The 19,151-nt window shown below is 37.2% G+C and overlaps 1 long non-coding RNA gene across 1 annotated transcript in view; it reads right to left on the reverse strand.

The window, feature by feature from the left end:
* Positions 1 to 19,151, reverse strand: part of LOC115896895 — a 308,577-nt gene that overhangs the window by 32,479 nt on the left and 256,947 nt on the right. The window lies entirely within an intron of this gene.

The following is a 19,151-nucleotide window of genomic DNA, read 5'->3' on the forward strand; positions in this document are numbered from 1 at the left end:
TGAACACAGGAGTGCTTATATCTCTTTGACATTCTGACTTCAATTATTTTGGATAAATGCCTAGAAGTGGAATTTCTGGATGATACGATAGTTCTATTTTTTATTTTCTGATAAACCACTATACTATTCATTCCCATCAACAGTGTGTAAGTGTTTCAATTTCTCCACAGCCTTGTCAACACTTGTTTTTTGGTTTTACTTTTGATTCTAATTATCCTAACAGGTGTGAGTGGATAACTCATTGTGGTTTTGATTTACATTTCCCTAATTATTAGTGACATTAAGAATTTTTATATATCTATTGGCTATTTGTATGTATTCTGGAAGCATCACAATTCCTGATATTAAAATTCATTACAAACCTATATCATTAATGAAAATGATATAGTACTGGCATAATGACAAACATGTAGACCAACAGAACAAAATAGAATATCCAGAAAGAAAACCACAAATATATGGACAACTGGTTTTCTAAAAGGGTGGTGAGAATATAAAATTGGGAACATCTCTTTAACAAAGGGTGTTGGGAAAACTGGGTATCTATATGAAAAGGAATGAAATTGGACTTCTATCTTACACCATATACAAAAATCAACTCAAAATGGGTTAAAAACTTTAAATGTAGGACTCTAAATCTTCTCAAAAAACACAGAATGGTCATGACATTTCTCTTGACAATAATTTCATGTATATACCACCAAAGCACAGACAGCAAATACAATAATAAAGCTGAACTTAGGTCAAACTAAAAAGCTTCTGTGCAGTGAAAGAAACAATCAACAGAGTAAAAGGTATGGAATGGGAGAAAATATTTGCAAACCATACATATCTGATAAAAAGTGAATCTCCAAAATAAATAACAAATGCTTACAACTCAGTAGCAAAAATAAAACTACTAACCCAATTAAAATGAGCTAAAGACTTGAAGCAACATTTCTCTAAAGAACACATTATACCGTATTTTAAAAATGATCTGCTCCCAATCCCCAATTCAGCTATCACCTCTTTCTCTTACCCAGTTACCCCAACACCTTTTATTGAAAAGACGTTCCCCATTTTATATTTTTGGCATCCTCTTAGAAAGACCCTACATTTGTGGTCTTATTTCTGGGCTTTCTGTCTTGTTTCATTGGTCTCTATGTCTCTCTTTATGCCAGTACCATATTGCTTTGATTACTACAGGTTACCCGTCTCTTTTTTTTTTTTTTTTTTTTTTTTTTTTGAGATGGAGTCTCACTCTGTTGCCCAGGCTGCAGTGCAGTGGCACAATCTCGGCTCACTGCAACCTCCACCTCCCGGGTTCAAGCGATTCTCTTTCCTCAGTGTCCCGTGTAGCTGGGACTACAGGCGCATGACCCCAGCCCGGCTAATTTTTGTATTTTTAGTAGAGACAGGGTTTCACTATGTTGGTCAGGCTGATCTCGAACTCCTGACCTCGTGATCCACCTGCCTTGGACTCCCAAAGTGCTGGGATTACAGGTGTGAGCCACCGCGCCCGGCTGGTTACTCCTCTTTTTACTGCAAATTACTCAAAGGAGTTGTTCCTAGTCTCTTGTTAATCTCTATTATATCCACTTCTCTCAAGTTTTATTCCTCCATCCTTTTTACTCTATCAAAACTGCTCAAGGTCAACAATGACCTTCACATTGTAAACTCAGTAGCTAATTCTCATCTATGCTATGGTGTGCATGTTGGTTTTCCCTCAAAATTAATATGTTAAAACCTAACCCCCAATGTAATAGTATTAAAGAGTGGACCTTTAGGAAGTGATTAGGTCATGAGAGCTCTGCCCTCATGGATGAGATTACTAACTGTATGTAAGAAGCTTGAGGAAGCTCCAGAGCCCCGCTATACCCTCTGCTATGTGAGAACAGAGCAACAAGGCACCATCTTTGAGGCAGAGAGTGAGCTTTGCCAGACACTGAATCTGCTGGCACCTTGATCTTGGATTTCCCAATCCCCAGAGCTGTGATACATAAATTTCTATTGCTTATGTTACCCAGACTATGGTATTTTGTTATAGCAGCTCAAATAAATGAAGACACTAGATAATACAGTTAATCACTTCCAATTCCTTAAAATACTTATTCACCTGACTTCTAATTAACCATACTCATTTGATTTCCGTTTTTGTCAGCATTAAGACCTAATTGACAGTATATACTTCCACCTTCCACATCATAGATTAGAAAGATAGAAACTGAGGTGCACTTAACATGAAAGTTATGCATTCACCCTCAAGTGAAGGCTATAAGGACATCACAACTCAGAACAAAGGTTCAGGTTTCATAGCAGTTTAAATGGACCATTATGAAGACAGAATTGACCCATTACTGAAAAATAAAAGTATGAACTTGCTAAACTTGAAAGAACTTTGGTGGCCACAACATCTAATTCCATGTTCACGTGGCAAAAGTGGTTCTGTCTCAGCAAAACAACATCACATGCCACAATAAATTGATCCTAATAATTCAAACACTACCCTGATTCCCTAAGAAATTACAAGAAGTGCCTTATGAATCCTTCTGATGCTTTTTCTTCTCTAATAAGATTATGGGTCAGTAACCTCAAAGGTAAATTTTATTTCTATTTTTTAAAATAAAGCAGATTCAGCAAGTTAAATGGTTTATTTTCTCCTCTATTTTACAATTGAGATATATCTAAGCTTCAAAAGAAAACAGAAACGACTTTTACCCTGACCTCATCATATCTTCCTTATCTTCTTTTGACGTATACTCTCTATATTAATTGGTTCTTAATTAAGCTTTGTGCTTCGGGATTTGAAATAGCTTTAGAGTATTGGTAGCCAGTTTCTACTCTTGTTCTTTTTTTTAACAATGTTGATTGAAAATTAATTCAATGTAGAAGAAAATGACAATGTACTATGTAGCAACGTGGCCTGTGGGTGCTCAATTTAAAAATCCTGTCAATTAGGGTCATAATTTCAACTAAAGTTTGCATATAGACACTAAAAAGGCATCATCCTAGAGCCTAAAGGCATAACCCACGCTCAGAAGAATCTCTTTTATTAGTCAATGAAGATATTATTCTTTATTTGGAAAGAGGACAAAAATATTTGTTGCTGGCTTTGAATTGCTAGTTAAACAATATGAAATTATTGAGGGTAATTGTACCCTGCACAAGGTCCTAATGTAACATGGAGACCTGAAAGACACACACACATACAGCTTTCTGAATGTTCCTGTAAAGCCAGCCCCCAGCTATAGAGATCTGAACAACATTTGATTAAGATTTAGATCTTATTACTTTTTTCCTTACCCAGTGGGAGTCATTTTGTTTTTTGTCTGTTCAGAGTAAAGAATTCCTAAAAAACTATATTCAGATGGTTCATAACAATCAGGTGATTGTTCTTTTACTTATTCGTAGACTTGATTTTTCTCTTAAAAATTCGTATTTATCTATTGTCTGATTATGTTCTCCACAAATCCAAATGTTACAATGATGGATAAGAGTATAATAATTCAATTGCTTTAACAATGACCAACAACCAATGGAAAAATACATTCTTAGCTTACTTAATGAAAATCCACAAATCCACAAAAGACTTTTTAATTTTTTCCCCTATTTTCTAATATTGAAACATCATGCTGCCACATTTAACAACAAGTAAATTGCTAAAATCTAAGAGCCAGAATTACCTTTGCTGAAAGTCAAATAAGGACATGTAGAAACTATATTAATTTTTTTTTTTTTTTTTTTTTGAGACGGAGTCTTGCTCTGTCGCCCAGGCCAGAGTGCAGTGGCATGATCTTGGCTCACTGCAAGCTCCGTCTCCCAGATTCACGCCATTCTCCTGCCTCAGCTCCCAAGTAGCTGGGACTACAGGCGCCCGCCACTGTGCCCGGCTAATTTTTTATATTTTTAGTAGAGACGGGGTTTCACCATGTTAGCCAGGATGGTCTCGATCTCCTGACCTCGTGATCCGCCCACCTTGGCCTCCCAAAGTGCTGAGATTACAGTCGTGAGCCACTGCGCCTGGCCGAAACTATATTAATTTTAAATATAAACTCATATTTATTTTTAAACAATATTCATAATATGTAGGCCATTAACACAGAGTATTAACCAGTCCAGTACATTTGGCTATTTCTGGTTCAGAGTAAGAATGAATATTTACTAACAAAATTTTGGAAAAACTTGAATCTATTAACATCAATCATTTATGTCCCAATGTCAGAGCATTCTAGTTTCCTATCCAATGGCCACTTTCTTCTTTTCCCCTAGCAATTGAACTATGGATATTGTGCCCAAATTGTGCACTTTGCAGCTACATTGTGACAAATGACCAACTCCTAACCCATAGTATAGGTTATTGGTCATTCCATAGGTTCTATGAAACTGCTGATAATTCTCCTTAAAAAAGAGATCTGACACCATTGCTTCTCAAATTGTGGTTCATAGTTACTTGGGAGTCTAGGAGTTCAAATATGATTTTTTAATGTTTATTTATTTTTTATCTTATGTTAAAAAGAATGTATACAATTATGAAAGATAAAATCTCCATTTTGCAATGAGGTTTTTCACTTTAAGGCCATCATCATACGGCTTTTCTTTTTGAGCCTGGTTACTCCCAAAGCAGGGTCTAATGCAAAAATTTGCTGCACTCGTTCACATAGGAATGTGGTCTCAGGGAGAAGTACATGTTGAAGAATAAAAGAGGGAAAACCATCACAAAAATATTTTATCTGCTTGGCAAATGCTATGGGAAGCTGGTGCTTGATCTCCCGGTGAATACTGAGGAGACTTTGAAAAAACATCACAAAATTGCCTGGTCAGGAGACAAAAGAGGTTAAGAGGAGTCCGACAGGTGGTAGTTTTCCCACTTTTGGATTGCACACAAATGAGTGCAAAGTGGCTTCTCAAGAACATGTCCTGAAAAGGCATCAGAGAAGACCATGGCAGGAGCCAAGAGGTGAGTTGAGTGGCTCAAGCTAAAGCACTGGATGATTGCTAGGCTCATCAAAGCCAGTATAGTAGCTAGGGTAAGAGGTGGAGCCAGGAGAATTTTGAGGGATAAAATACAATCTACCATCTGTACCACTCAGATCCATTCATGCGCTTTATTACCCCAGTCTAGCACATTGTGATGGTGCTAGCTAGGCACAATCTCAGCAAGGATGTTGTATAACAGAACTAGTAGAACAAGCTAGATTGCCCCTGTTACATCTGAGCCTGATATTCACTACAGCTCTCCCCAGCATGTGGGGACTGCAATTTGGATTACAATTCAGGATGAGATTTTGAGTGGAGAGACAGCCAAACCATATCATTCTGCCCTAGCCCCTCCCAAACCTCATGTCCTCACATTTCAAAACACAACCATGCTCTCCCAACAGTCCCACAAACTCTTAACTCATTCCAGCATTAACCCTTCCACCTATGAGCCTGTAAAATCAAAAGCAAGTTAGTTACTTCCCAGATACAATGAAGATACAGAAATTTGGTAAATACATCCATTCCAAATGGGAGAAATTAGCCAAAACAAAGGGGCTACAGGCCCCATGCCCTAATAGGGCAATCATTAAATCTTAAAGTTCCAAAATTATCTCCTTTGACTTTATGTCTCACATCCAGGTCACACTGATGCAAGAAGTGGGCTTCATGGCCTTGGGCAGCTCTGCCCCTGTGGCTTTGCAGGGTAAAGTCCTCCTTCCAGCTCCTTTCATGGCCTGGCATTGAGTGTCTGCAATTTTCCAGGCACACAGTGCAAACTGTTGGTGGATCTACCATTCTGGGGTCTGGAGGAGAGTGGCCCTCTTCTCACAGCTCCAACAGGCAGTGCCACAGTGAGGACTCTCTGTGGGGGTTCTAACCCCACATTTCCCTTCCCCACTGCCCGAGCAGAGGTTCTCATTGAGGGTTCCACTCCTGTGGCAAACTTCTGCCTGGACATCCAGGTATGTCCATACATCCTCTGAAATCTAGGCGGAGGTTCCAAAACCTCAATTCTTGACTTCTGTGTACTCATATGCTCGACATCACATGTAAGGCACCAAAGCCTGGGGCTCGCAGTCTCTGAAGCAATGGTCCGAGCTATATGTTGGCCCCTTTTAGCCATGGCTGGGACAGAAGCAGCTGGGATGCAGAGCACCACGTCCCAAGGCTGCATAGAGCAGTGGGGCTCTGGGCCTGGCCCGTGAAACCATTTTTCCCCTGTAGGCATCTAGGCCTGTGATGGGAGGGTCTGCACTGAAGGTCTCTGACATGCCCTGGTGACATTTTTCCCCATTGTCTGGGTGATTAATATTCAGCTCCTGGTTACTTATGCAAATTTCTGCAGCAGGCTTGAGTTTCTCCCCAGAAAATGGGTTTCTCTTTTCTATTGCATTGTCAGACTGCAAATTTTCCCAACTTTTATGCTCTGATTCCAACTTTTATGCTCTTGAATGCTTTATTGCTTAGAAATTTCTTCTGCCAAATACACTAAATCATCTCTCTTAAGTTCAAAGTTCCACAGATCTCTAGGACAGGGGAAAAATGCCACCAGTCTCTTTGCTAAAGAACAAGAGTCACCTTTATTCCAGCTCTCAACAAGTTCCTCATCTCCATCTGAGGCCACCTCAGCTGGAACTTAATTGTCCATATCTCTACCAGAATTTTGGTCAAAGCATTCTTTTGACCATTCGAGATGAGTTGAAGTCATTCCAAAGACTTCAACAAGTGTCTGGGAAGTTCCAAACTTTCCCACATTTTCCTGTGTTCTTCTGAGCCCTCCTCTCCTGGTTAACTGGCTGTTAACCAGTTCTAAAGTCATTTCCACAATTTTGGGTATCTTTACAGCAGTGCCCCACTACCTGGTACCAATTTACTGTATTAATCTGTTCCCATGCTTCTATAAAGAAACACCCAAAACTGGGTAATTTATAAAGAAAATAGATTTATTTGACTCACAGTTCCACTTGTCTGGGGAGCCCTCAGAAAACTTACAATCATGGTGAAAGGCACCTCTTCACAGGGCGGCAGGAAAAGGAAGTACAGAGAGAAGGGGGAGAAAGCCTCTCATGAGAGAACTCACTATCATCAGAACAGCATGGGGGCAACGCCCATATGTTCTAATCACATCCCACAAGGTCCCTCCCCCAACACATGGGGATTACAATTCTGATTACAATTCAAGATGAGATTTTGGGTGTGGACACAGCCAAACCATATTACCACCTGAGGTCCATATCCTGTCAGATCAGCGGCAGACTTAGATCCTCATAGGAGCACACACCGTATTCTGAACTGCACATGTGAAGGATCTAAGTTGTGCACTCCTTAATACTCACTAATGCCTGATGATCTGAGGTGGAACAGTTTCATCCTGAAACCATCCTGTCACCCTCTTACCCTGTCCATTAAAAAATTATCTTCCATGAAACCAGTCCTTGTTGCCAAAATGGTTGGATACCACCTAGACAAAATGGAACAATCCTCTGAAAAAAACACAATGGCTACAAGAAACAATGTGAAATAATTTGAAGAGCTCTTTAACTATTAAGAAAATTGAAATTGTAATTTTTAAAAATTCCCAAAATCTCCAGACTTCAATGAATTTACAGAGAAGGCTACCAAATGTTTAAATAAAATTAATGCCAATTCTAAACAATAGCTTTCAGAAAAATAGAAAGGAGAGAAAACTTCTCAATTCATTCCGTAAAGCTAGTATTACCACCAAAACCAGACAAAGACAGTACAAGCAGAAAACTACAGACCAGTATCCCTCATTAATACAGACACAACAATCATTAGCAAAATATTACCAAATAAATTCAGCAACATATAAAAAGAATTATGCACTGTGACTAAGTGTGGTTTATGGTAAGATCATAAGGCTGGTTCAGTAATCACAAATCATTGCAGCCCACCATGTTGACACATGAAAGAAGGAAAATAAACATGAATTTTGGCAAAACGTAACACCTATTTCGAAGAAAAGAAAACTGTCAGAAAAATCGAAATACAGAGAAACTTCCTCGACCTAATAAGGAGTACCTGCATAAAAACATACAGTTAGCATTATACTTAACAGTGAAAGATTGAATTTTCTCCCTGTGACTAGAAAGAAGGCAAGGGTGTCCACTCTTGCTACTGTTAATCAAAACAATGCTGGAAGTTTTAGCTAAGTCAAGAAAGCAATAGAAAGTGTTCACATTGGATAGGGAGAAATAAAACAGTCCTTATTTGCAAATGACATAATCATCTAAATAAAAATCCCCCAAATCAACAAAAAACCCAAAATGAACAAAAACAAAGAACACCAATAAAAGAATTCTGGAAGTTCTAAATAAGCTCAGGAAGGTTTCAGGATATGAGATAAATATACAAAAATCAGTTGTATTTCTATACACTAGCAACACAAATATTTAAAATAAAATATAATTTACTGTACAATTTTAAATTGCTCAAAGAAATAAATATATGTGTTAATCTAATAAAATATGTATAAGATTTGTATGTTGAAAACAAAAGACCAATAGAGGAAATCAAAGAAAATTGAAATAAATGGATAGCTATAGCATGTTCATGGGATGAAAGACTAAACATAGCAAAGGTGTCAATTCTTTCCAAATCAATAGGCAATCTTACCAAGATCCTAGAAAGGTATTTTTATAGACATAGACGAGTTGATTTTTAAATGTGTATCGAAAGACAAAAGAACCAAGAAAGCTAAAATCATTTTGAATTAAAAATTGACCTACTAGATTTTAAGACTTAGAGCTTCAATAATTAAGATGATGTGGTACTGGCAGAAGATAGACACAAAAATCAGTGAAATAGAACAGAGATCCCAGAAATAGACCCACACGAATATGCCCAATTAATTTTTGGCAAAGATGCAAAAGCAATTCCATAGAGAAAAGGTAGCCTTTTTGACAAATGATGCTGGAGCAATTGGATATTCAGAAGCAAAAGAGAGGGAGAGGAAGAGAAAGAGAGAGAGAGAGAGAGAGAGAGGACCCAAACCCAAGTCTCATATGCTATAAACTCAAAATAGATTGAATCATGTACTTAAATGCAAAAAGTAAACCTGTAACACTTTGAGAAAACAGTAGGAGAAAATCTTCAGGATCTAAGACTAAGTAAAGAGTTCTTAGATTTTACACTAAAAGCATCATCCAAAAACAGAAAAAAACTGACAAATTGGACTTTCATCAAAATTAAAAACTTTTGTACTGCAAAACGCCCTTTTACAAAGACAAAATGACAAATTACAGACTGGGAGAAAATATTTGCAAACCACATATTTGACAAAGACTAGAATATATTAAAACTCTCAAATTTAATAGTAGAAAAAAACAAAAAAAAACCCAACAATTCAATTATAAAGTGAGTAAAAGAGATAAGGAGATATGTCATTAAAGAGAATACACAGATGGCAAATAAGCCCAAGAAAAGATGTTCAATATTATTAGTCCCTTGGAAAATTTAAATTAAAATCATAATGAGATATCTAATTTATCAGAACTGTGAAAATAAAAAGAAAGTTACAAGACAAAATGCTGGGAAGAATGCAGAGAAACCACCAAATCACACCTATTTTGTAGGTGGGAGTATGAAATGGTTCACCCCCTCTGAAAAACTGTTTGTAGGTTCTGAAAAATCTATACATGCAACAACTCTCCTACAACCTGGCAATTATTCTTCTGGACATTTCTCTCAGAGAAATAAAAACATGTTCACCCAAAGACATGAGCACAATTGTTCATAACAGCTTTATATGTTAACAGTCTGGAAACAACCCAGATGTTCTTCATGAGGCAATGGTTGAACTATGTAATATTCATACCATGTATTGCACACTTAGCAATAAAAAGGAATAAACTACTGATACATGCCACAGTCTGGATGAATCTCCAAAAAATTAGACAGAGTAAAAAGGCCAATCCAAAAAGTTACACCCTATATGATTCAATTTATACAACATTTTTGAAATGAAAATATTACAGATATAAATATAGTATTTAGGCTGCCTGGAATTAAGGAGGGAATGCAAGCAGGAGGGAAAGGTAGGTGTCAATAAAAGTGCACGAGAGATGTTTGTGGTAACCGGAATGTTCTCTAACTTGTGTGTCTCACGTGTGAATATCCTGAGAGTGAGACTGTATTACAGTATCATAAGATGTTACCACTGGGGAAAGCTGAGTACACGGTATTGTGATCTCTGCATATTACATCTTATACTGTGTGCGAATCTGCGATTACCTAAAAATTAAAAATTAATTTATAAATTATATGTGGTAGCAATAATCCCATTATTTTCTTCAACCTGTGTCTAAATCCAAGTGTAATTATTTTTATATGCTGCTTAAGTAATAGCTAAATAGTGTGATGTTTATTACTTCCAGAATGTACTACACTGCATTGTGAAAGATTTTGAAATTATTTTCAGGGAAAGAACAAAAGAAACAATCAAACCTCCAACTGTCACTGCTTTATCATTTTCTTTTTGCTGATTTTATACTAAACTTTTACAATATTCTTCTGTACTATTTTCTAATTATAATTTTGGATTTAATTCATAATCAAAGGGTCTTTTAAGTATACTGATATGTTTCATTTCATTCTAATGATTAAGAATGGGAATAAATGACAGTATAAATTTTTTCACCACATTTAATGGAATGCAATGGAATTAAATGAAATTAAGTTTTACTCATGGCAGAACTGACTAAGTCTTCCACTTTTCTTCCAATGTTAAAATATAATTGAAACAGCAGAAAAATGGCAATACATTCATTGAATTATGCTTGGTAAGATCAACCACATTTCATCACTGAAATACATTACCACATTGTCTATGAAACACATTGGGTTTTACTCAATCAAGAGTAGTTTTAAGCTTTTCAGCTTGGGATGGGATTTGTAGTTATTGTTTTCATTTCTTGAAGGTTAACACGAAAAAGTCAAGGACTTAAGAAGTAGGGCTTTTTCCTTAATAATAGAGCATAAATTAAAGATTCCAAAGTGACTACATGATCCGTGGTTACTTAAAGGATATTTATCAAGCGTATGTCCATATTTCCATATTCTCCCCATGAAGTTAAGTGTGAAATAGCTGTAACCTCTCAGGAACTCCAAACAAAGATGTTCCAGGATCAGCTGAACGTATAGGAGACTTGAATCAGTTATCAGTCTGATCAGTCAGGCACCCTCTTAACACTGCAAGATTACTTAGAGAATCCTGTAAATTTTAGTCATGTGGCTCAGAGAGTATTGCCCAGTGGTTCAACGTAGACCCATTGAACAGTAGTTCATGGTTTATGGATCAGGGATGAGGTTAGGAAAGTCATAATTTAGGATGGTAAAAAAGATAAGAAGAATAAAAGGAAAGGTAAGAAAAAGAGCAGAGACAGCCAATCAAGATCAATAATCATTGACCTGTGTTTTAGCAAATTTAAAGAGGAGTAAACAGAATCCTAATTCTTCTGATTTACTTAGTTATGTTGAAGTTACTCTAAGGGACACTTAAAAATATTTGTCTTCACAAATATGCTTAGCCAACCCTTTTAATGAGCTTCTTGGGCGTTTGCCAATCAATTGGATATATAGTGTTTTTTTCACCATTTTGTACCAAGTAACACATAAATTCATGTCCACTGTTTAGACCAACTGCAGTAGCATTTATGATACAGCAAACTTATGGATAATTCTACTTGCAACCCAATGTTACATTTATAATCAATATTCCATCCTCCACTCATCAAAAAATTTCAGAATAGCCAAAATGAGCCCCTTTTCAGAAAAACAGTGGAGACTTTGTTGTAATGAAACATCTCCCAAGTCCATCATATACTCACACATCATAAACTTATTCTGTGTACTCTGTAACAAACTTTTTCAAATGACTCTAAAATGAGGGACCAGAGCACATAGATTATGAAGTTTCGAAAAGTGTAATGTGATTTACACTCTTTCATTATTTTCTTAAATTAGAGTTTAGTTGCCGTGATTCTGGGAGTTGACTGCAGCCAAATACCTATGAAGGGAGAGAATATAAATGTTCCATTATTTGGGGATTCCCATATTCCGTCAATGTAATTTAGCACGTTCAATAAATCCTTATATAATTTTTAGAAAAAAATGAAAAATCACCTAAATGTCTAAAAGCCTGAATAATAAATTATAAAAATCATTGTTTTTGCTGCAAATATGAAACACCTACATCAAACATTGTGCAAGGCATGTAAGCCAAGATTACCGATTAGTAAGATTACCATCTGATTCCCAAACCTGTTTCTAGCCCTGTGTTTCCCATTTCTATGAATGCAATGTTACCTTCACTCTCCCAGGCATAGAGATGAATACCAACACGCCTTTTAGCTTCTCCCTCCTTCCCTGTAATATCCTCCCTTCTTTTGGCTGTTCACTACTTCTGATTCTTCTGACATTGGTCCTGTTTTTACTATTCAAGTTCTCATTTCCTCACACCTTAGTGATTGTGAAATTCCCCTGCACTTCTCCTCACCTAGGAGCTTCCTCTTAGTCCATGTCACGCACCCACGTAAGATTAATCTTCTTGTGTTCATATACTGTATCATAATCCTCTCCTGCTTCAAAACCTTCTGTAACTCCCTTACTGCATAGAAAATTCAAGTTAAATTGCTCAGCCTGACATTCAAGGCCTTATGTGATCTGAATTTCCTCCCAAGGACCCCTCCTGTCTACCTTTGAGATGTAACTCCTAGGATGATTTCCCACAACAAACGCTTTCTCAAACACATTTGTGTGCAATTTCCTGTTTCCTACAGTTGTAGACAATTTTTCCCTGCTCTGGCGCTCTACCTGCATCCCCCAATAGCAGTAATACTTTATCTGTACATCTGCTTTCTTTTCCTTTTTTATTTTTTTTCCCCCTGAGACAGAGTGTCACTCTGTCGCCCAGGCTGGAGCACAGTGGCACGATCTTGGCTCATTGCAACCTCCGTCTCCCAAGTTCAAGCAATTCTCCCACTTTAGCCTCCTGAGTAACTGGGACTAGAGACACGCGCCACCACACCTGGCTAATTCTTGTATTTTTAGTAGAGATGGGATTTCATCATGTTGGCCAAGTTGGTCTCAAACGCCTGACCTCGTGATCCACCCACCTCATCCTCTGAAAGTGCAGGGATTACAAGCGTGAGCCACCGCGCCTGGCCGCTTTCTTTTTCTTGATAGACTATATGTTCTGTGATGTTAGGTACCATGTGGTATCCATCATGGTGTGATTCACCATGACTAACAAGTGATGGGGTAGACATAAGTGAGTATTTATTGAATAGATTGATATATTCTTCTTGATGAACAAATTTTTAATATAAATACTTGCAAATAAAAGGCCTCCCAGGTTTCCATTACAATTTGTTCATACTTCTTACATTTTACTGGTAAGATAAATGTAGACAGATCCAATAGATGAGTTTTAAAGCCATCTTTTCTGAATCTGTGGTCTTTCATCACAGTGCTGCACGGATTAGTTAATATGTTTCAGTTCTTTGGTTAAAAAAAATTCTGAAAATTGCTTGTTTTTATGTTTTAAAGAATTTTGCAATCTATTTTCAACAAAAACATAAATCTAGTCAATAAAATGGGGATGAAATAATAATTATGAGAACAATGATCTTTAAAGTATTCTTTTTTCTATTTTAAATGCCATCTCAGAGGCTGATGCATGGTTTTATTTTTTCACCCAGTGTGAAGAGAAGGCTTTTTAAAAAAAAATTCTTTGTCTGGACTGAAGTAAAAGAATTATAAAAGACCTTAAAATAAAGTCACTTGGGCAACCCTCCTGCCTTGGGAGGACTATATATAAACCCAACTGGAAAGAGAGATATATTTTCCAAGTTGGGAAGGGTAAATATAAACCTGAACTTGACATTAACTTTCCTTTATGATTCAACGAAGTGTTTAAACATCCTTGAAAGGTAAAAGTTTCTTTTTCCTCCTTAAATACTCTGCACTTCAGTCACTTGCATCGAACATTTATAATCTGCTGTGAATTATTTCATCAGTGCTAGAACTAAGAAGTCTCCTGTTTTAATAGAATCCATTCCAAAGTAACACAAACTTACATAACACTTGAATTACAAAAGAGTTCACCACAATGTGCTTTCAAATAATCAGTTTCCTTAGTGCATTTAAAATATCATTCAATTTATAACTTCTCAGAAGCATATTTGTTATGCAAATTGAGGTTCATCTCTACTTTGAATGTTAGGTTATATGGAACCTATGTAAAACGAATAAAAATATTTTTAAACTGCACCATGAGTTCAGCATATATAGTAAAAGCTCTGAAGTAGGAATCTTTAGAAATTAAGAGTCAGGGGACTAATAGTTATTTCAGAAATTACTGTGTCAGGTGCTATAATATGTTGATGATATGTTACTTACCATTATACCAGGCAATCAATAGACTTATCAGATTGAAACTATAGGCATCCTATTCAGATGTCTTCATACAAAAACCAAGTTGTTCAACATTATATTATTGTAATATTTTGGTAAAGACTTTGAAGCAATTATTATGTTTTATTAAAATATTTCACCCTACTGAAGTATTTTCTATGCAAATAAACCATTTAATATAATATGGACAATGAGGAAAACTTCCTTTCTCTCTCTAAATGTAAAATACTGGAACATCCATTTTAATTATCATATATCAACCTGAAAACTAAATGCCACCAAATACCTATACTAACTATGCTAGTAGCTTGTATCCCATCCCCTTCTCATCAGAAATTGTGGCAGTGTATCTGCATGTGGCATTGATTTCTGAATAAGCAGCCAAGTTGAGGTGTGATCAGTTATACAGACAAGCTCACTGCACTTTCTTATATCTGAAACATCCCTGGAGGCCCTTACAATTTCTCAATGTCATAGACTCTAATCTTTATGGATCTTAAGTCCAAAATTAGAAAACACAGAATATCATGATTGCCTACAATATGAAATATTCACAAGTGTAAGTAAAACCCATTTTCTTTATATAAAAAAGTACTTTATATTGAAGTGCATGATCAACCACCTTCTCTACAGTAACTTGCTTTTAAAAAAATGAACAAATATGGAACAAATTTAAATTTTCTATCCAAACTTATTGAAACCACACCTCACAACTATTATTCTAATGGATATTATTTGCTTCCATTTGATTGTTTACAGCTCAACCAAACTTTTAATAGCTCTCTGTATTGTAAATTCTAAAAGTTCCCATACTGCCTTGACATCTTTGAGCCTCACAAGGCTTCAAAGGCCTCACCATGAATTTCTCTGCTCTCATCAGATATGCAACCCCTTCTCTCAAAGGGAAAGTCTCCCCATCTCTAGCTAGTCCCCCTATGTGCTGGGCCAGCTGCACTCCATCTGGTTCTCCACCCAACAGGTTTCACTTCCCTACCAGCCCATGAAATTATCCAAACAAGCCAATCACATCCTTCCATAAGAACCAGAGGTCACCTCACCCTCTTGTTACTACAAAGCCTACACTCCTATGCCCTTTGGGGTTCACTCTCCTCCTGAGCCCATCTTTATGTGACTCTGCATGGAGTACAGTGTCTTCTTCCCCTGGACTGCAAATATGTGTGGCTAATAAGCTGCTGTCAATCTCATGGCTCCCAAGTTGGGTGTTGTGTATTTGGTCATCTTGTAATTGGAACTGGCGATTCCTCCTTCACCAATGGGGTGAATAGAAGGTATTGAAATACTCTTTTCATTTTTAAAATTCAGAGTTAGTAGGTGAACAGGCTTTATCTCACATGTCATGGAAAGGATTTTATGTTTTACAGCCCTGCCACACCCATGCTGCTAGATGAAGAAGGCAAGGATAATGTGAGACAGAAACCAGCTCTGTCCCTGTGTTTGGGTGTAACCAGGCTGTGTGGGACAGACATAGGAATGACGAGAACTAGGACAAAGAAAGACTGAGGAACACAGCGGCATCTCTGATGTTTTTCTACACTGGAATAAGTTTTCTCTTCTCGACAAAAATTATACTGAGAGTCTATTAGATATTTCAAACATTCAGAAAATGAGACTGAAAATTTTACAAATCTCATTAGATGTCTCTCTTACTATTTTAACTTAGGTTAGCCAGAAACCCGGAGATTAGGACTCTAGAGTCAGTGCTTTATTTGGGAGGTGAAGAAATGGGATGAGGATTAGTAGGAGGTAATTACAGTGTTTTATCAAGCAAGATGTCACTATAGGTATTTGGAGTTTATTTCCACCGGGAGACTCGGAAAGACACTGCAGTACAGCCACCTCAGAGAAATCTCAGTCAAGATGGAGGGAGATGGGTTATTTATCTACAATCCTGAGATGGCTGAACTCAATAAGAATTTTCAGGTACCCTTATCCTCCCTACATAAGGACCACCCTCTTTCAAACAGCCCACAGAACCCCTGTCCCCCGACATCAGTCTCTATTGCTTGTCCAGCTTTAGTTAATGTATACTTCTTATCATCTCCACAAATAGTACAATTTTTTTTCTGTTACCTGTGTCATTTAGGGGGAAGATCCAAACGACTAGAGACTTGTTTTGTTCACTTCTGTAACACCAGGGAACAACCTAGTATATTGTAGGCACCCACTAAAGAATGAATGAATGAATGAATACATAAGTTCCATGGGGAGAAGTTCTGTGAGCAGTGAGATTTAACAGTGGGGCCAGAGCACCAAACTCCTACTGGTGTGCTACAATAAAATGTTAGGGCTGAATGTGGGGCCAAAGCGTGCACACATGGTTCCCTAAAGGTGCAAAACCACTGAGAGAAGCAATGGACTCAGCGACTCTTCTCCAACATCACTCCTTTGTGTGACCGGCCCATGGGAAGCTGAAATGACTCCTTCTCATTTGTCTTACCAGCATAGCTTTTTTGAAAGTAATCCCACATCACTCCTTGACATGTTTGTGGTAGCGCAGGCTATGCTATGTGGGTCTTTCCTGCACGAAACTATTTTCCCTACTAAAATGTAAGTTCTTGAAAGAGGAAGTTGTGTCCAATCCACACGTGTACTCCAGTCAGAGGTGGGCAATTATGGCTTATTAAAACAGGAATGAATTCATGATCTATTAGTTATTATTCATTGCGTGTTTAGTGGTGTGGCTTTCAGAAACAGAGTTAGTGGTCATTCTGATCTGTAAAGCAGGGATTTTCACCCAACCCTCATCCATGCAGGTAAAAGGAGCTCCCCTTGGCATTTGAGTCAAGACTATTCAATTCTCTGTGCTGTCTTATTTGGCTCCATATTTTCTAAGATGAAAGCTATTATAGACCTTGGTTTCTACGATGCTTTGCTTGTGGTTTTTCTCCTCTTCCCCAGCCTGCTAAAGTCTCGGACTCTCTTGAGGACTCTTGTTCTATTGTTAGCCTCTTGGGTGTTGGTGTTCTTCAGATCCTTCCCTGCACCACATTCCATTCTTATTCTAGATAATTCTCTTTGAGTTATCTTATCGTTTGCAAGTCCGTATTCATCACACACAGTCTCCTGAAGCCCAGGTATTTTACTTCAGATCTGATCTTTCTTCTGAGTGTCCAATCTGCTTACTAACCAGCTAATTGAAAATCTCTCCTGGGCGTCACATGAGCCCCTCAAACTCAGCAAATGCAAAACTAGGCTCATCATCCTTCTCCCTACACCTGCTCTTTTGCATGTATTTCCTATTTTCAGGAATAGTAAAAATATTCAACCACATTTACCCAAGCTGGAAATTCTATCATCAAGTCTTTCTTTTCATTCACTCACTCATCTACAGTGAAACAGCAACTTCAGTCTTTACCTTCTGATCTTTCTCAAGTCTTCCCATGTCTCTTCATTCTCCACTGCCCTTCCCCTATCAAGGTGGCATTGCCCTTCCTCTGGGTTGCTGCACCAGGCTTCTAACTAGTCTCTCTGTCTCCAGTTTTTCCCCCTTCCATACATTCCCTGTGCTATCACAAGAGTAATCTTTCTAGAACACAAGTACCATGTTTTACTCCTCTATTTAATATCTTTCAGTGATTTCTCATTGCTCCTAAATCAATCCAGAGTCTTATCATTGCATATAATACTTCAAATAGATACTATAATTTCAGTTCCAGCCTTGTCTCTTATCATTTCTGTCTGAGAATTTTATTTTCCAGTTATATGGCACTTTTTTCAGTTTCTCTATGTGTTATGCTTTCTTCTTATTTCTGCAACATTTTGAGTAAGCTGTTACCTTTGCTTAAAAATTTATTGTTTCCTCTTTCCCCTTGTCTGTTATTCACTTTTCTGGTCTCAAATTAGATGCAGCTTCCTCAAGACAGTCTTTGCTGACCCTCACAAATCCAAATTAGGTTCCTATTTTATATGTTTTCAAAGCTTACCCTATCAGAGCCCTGTCTTGCAATTGTCTGTCAACATTCTCTCTTAAACTACAAGACATGTGAGACAGATGAGGTATCTAATCTTTTTGATTAAAGAATCTATCACAATGCGTAGCACATAACTGGTAATCAATAAATATTTATTGAATGAACTAGGGAACTACTAGTAAAGTTGATTGGTCACCCCTGAAGTACATTCAGAAAAGAGGCATAGAGATATCCTAGGAAAAAAATCAAAATATCCATAAATAATTATCAAAAATTATTTTTATCATGCTACCTATTGCTATTCAAGCCACTAATTATGTCTGTGAATGATAAGTACCCCAAAGTGTTCCATTTGATAGATATTCTTCTCACTTTTTAGTTGGCTAACCAATATAAATGCTGCGCTCAGCAAATTCTAAGCAAATAGGCTGAATATTTATAGATTTAGGTTGATTTTCCCACAAATTTGTAAATCTGCCTACCAAGGCCTATGAATACAAATCTTTGGGTAAATATATCTATAAATTCAGATCTCCCCACATTTTGAAAGAATGTTTCTATAGCTTTTTGCAAGCGTTGCAAACCTGAATGATTTGATAGGCATAATACCAGAGCTGGCCGCTGGAATTTTCAAGTATGCCAGGAGAAAAAAAGTGTGTGCGCGTGTGTGTGTGGGGGAGTACACATGTGTGGATGCATATATTTGTATATATATGCATTCATTACATTTTTCAGATTGTAATTACTAAGCTTGTTCCTAAGGAAAGTGTATGTTCTAGAATGGAGAGGATAGTTCCTCCTGGATACAATGATTCGAATGCAGTA

The sequence above is a fragment of the Rhinopithecus roxellana genome, chromosome 4 (genome assembly GCF_007565055.1).
Source record: "Rhinopithecus roxellana isolate Shanxi Qingling chromosome 4, ASM756505v1, whole genome shotgun sequence".
Taxonomy (NCBI): Eukaryota; Metazoa; Chordata; class Mammalia; order Primates; family Cercopithecidae; genus Rhinopithecus; species Rhinopithecus roxellana.